Source organism: Bison bison, unplaced genomic scaffold, assembly GCF_000754665.1.
Source record: "Bison bison bison isolate TAMUID 2011002044 unplaced genomic scaffold, Bison_UMD1.0 scf7180017864364, whole genome shotgun sequence".
Lineage (NCBI taxonomy): Eukaryota > Metazoa > Chordata > Mammalia > Artiodactyla > Bovidae > Bison > Bison bison.
In genome coordinates this window covers 1,535,507-1,537,911 of record NW_011494936.1, presented here as the reverse complement: position 1 = coordinate 1,537,911, position 2,405 = coordinate 1,535,507, and the positions used below count along the sequence as shown (strand labels likewise).

The following is a 2,405-nucleotide window of genomic DNA, read 5'->3' as shown; positions in this document are numbered from 1 at the left end:
CTGTGCTCCCAATGCAGGGGGCCTGGGTTTGATCCCTGGTCAGGGAACTAGATCCCACATGTACAACTAAGACCTGACACTGCCAAATAGATATTTTTTTTAAAAAAGATGTTTAAGGATACGTGTGGGAGGTATGATGCATAGACCCCTAGGTGGCTGAAGGCTTGATAGCCTCTTCTTTGAGTCCAAAAATTGGAAAGGAAATTATTTCACATACACTCCCTCTGCTGCTGCTGCTGCCAAGTCGCTTCAGTCGTGTCTGACTTTGTGCGACCCCATGGACTGCAGCCTACCAGGCTTCTCTGTTCATGGGATTCTCCAGGCAAGAACACTGGAGTGGGTTGGCATTTACTTCTCCAACACTCCCTCTAGGCTTTAACATAGCTGCAGTTTTTGCTTTTGATACTGTTACTGAGCCATGTCAGCTTGCCTAACGCACAGTGAACCAAACACTGAGACATGGAGTTTTCCAGCCCAGATAGAGTCTATTCACAAGGCAGCCAAGTGAGACAGGAGAACAAACCTCAGATCTGCCTCCTCAAAGGTGAGGCGGTTGGGGCATTTGGGGGATAAGCAGGTGATCTTTGCAATAAATGAGAAAGTGGCTATTGGAATTTAGGGAAAATGGTCAAGTAGAAAGACCATTAGTGAATGTGATGTTAAAGACACGGTGAGCAATACTACAAGGTTTAATGATCGGCTGTTGTGTTAGTGAAGAAAAAATGTTACTTGCTGTTCCAATTCTATGAGAGTCAAGCCATCAGCTGCGGGAGTTGTCCACTGACAATGTACTCTGAGGGGAATTCAGGATGGAGAAGAACAGCAAGCATTCTATGCTTCAGATACACTGGCCCTTAGGTAGTTGAGATGAATATCTAAGGAAAAATTTCAAGTGACTCCAGATTGTTGGATCTTCTCATACATAGAGAAACACTAAAGTCATTCATCTGAGATATGTGTTCTTTGTGATTAGCAATGCTCTTTTGATCTTTGACTACATGTTTTTTCCCAACAGAAAAGTTCATATATATATTCTGGCTCTTCTCTTACCCCTCAGAGTTCCTCAAAGCTCTCTGAGAGGCTGTCTCTCAGGCTATTGTCCTCAGTAAGGTCCCAAATAAAACTTAACTCACAACTTTTACATTGTGTGATTTTTCTTTCAGTCAACGCATTTCATTATCTGTATGTCACTTGTTATTACTGGTGTATTATTTGTTTTAGACCTGTAGGTGATTGAGTTTTAGCTCATTGTAGAATTGTGCTGATTTCTAGCAAAGTATCTAAGAGTCTTCTGTCATCTCTAAAGGATGTTGGTTTGGGCAAACTTGTAGCACATAAACAAGTGATTTTTTAAAAAATAAATGCTCTTTGATGATTATAGCTGCTGTAGAGCCTCTCTTTACTGATGCTTTCTTCCAAAAAAAATATTACAGGTACTTGAAAATTAAAGTCTAAGTTTTTCTTGTTTATCTAAGCATGTTCTGAAAATTGGGTTTGAGTTAAGCCTTTATTAACACTTAGTCTTCAAGCTATAAAACCTTTCACCTCACTCTTCTAGCCACTTTCATTAAGTAAACAGAGAGGAGGAGACATCTTCATTAAAAAGCAACCTTCTAGGTTTGAAATCGTGTGACCAAAGTCAGTTATAAAAGTCAGAAGCGGCCAGGTTTTAGTGAGCTCGTCTTTGCTGTTTTTTTTGTGTGTTTACTTTTGTTTTTATTGTTCTTGCCATGCTAAGGGGGGGGGGGTGTTAATTTTGTAAATCATACAAATAACTTTCTATAATATCCCAGGGCAAACCAGAGAATCTGGCAGTCTTCATGGCGGGTCCTCTCAAAGACCCCCGGGCTGGTGGCATCAGCATGGAGTGCCCGGGTTTGCAGAGCAGCGTGTGGCTCATGTCTACCTTGCAGGTGGCTCTTCCTCCACATCACAACTAGGGTCTCCAAAATGATGGGGTCAAGGACCCTGGAGGTTCTTAGGAAATCTCCCTTTGCTTCTCCTGCTTAGTGGTCTCCTTAGTTGGCAGGGTGTCCTCCTGCACCTCTGTCTTCTTCAGCTCGGCCTTATCGAAGTAGCGATTTCCTCCAAGTCTAGCTTATCTGCCATTTTCTTAAAACGTTCTGAGAAGTTCCACTCCAAGCTTATAGTCCCAGGGCTCCCATTCACATTGCTGCAGCTAGTGACTCGAATTTGGTGTTAAATCATTTTAAAAAGCTGTTTCAGACTTCTTATATCTTCTATTTCTGAGCACGAACAAGCTCTAGCCAACCAACAAGTCTATGGATTTATTGGGCTTTAGGTTTTTTTTTTTTTTTAAGATCTATTTTTAAAAGGTAAATATGTATTCACTCTTGTTCTGATTTTCAGATAATACAGGTACATTTGCTATTGATCAGTTCAGT

At 41.2% G+C, this 2,405-nt stretch overlaps 1 pseudogene; it reads right to left on the bottom strand.

Annotated features, from left to right (window-relative positions):
* Positions 1 to 1,830: 1,830 nt before the first annotated feature.
* On the bottom strand, positions 1,831 to 2,110 carry LOC104999777 (annotated as a pseudogene).
* Positions 2,111 to 2,405: the final 295 nt, after the last annotated feature.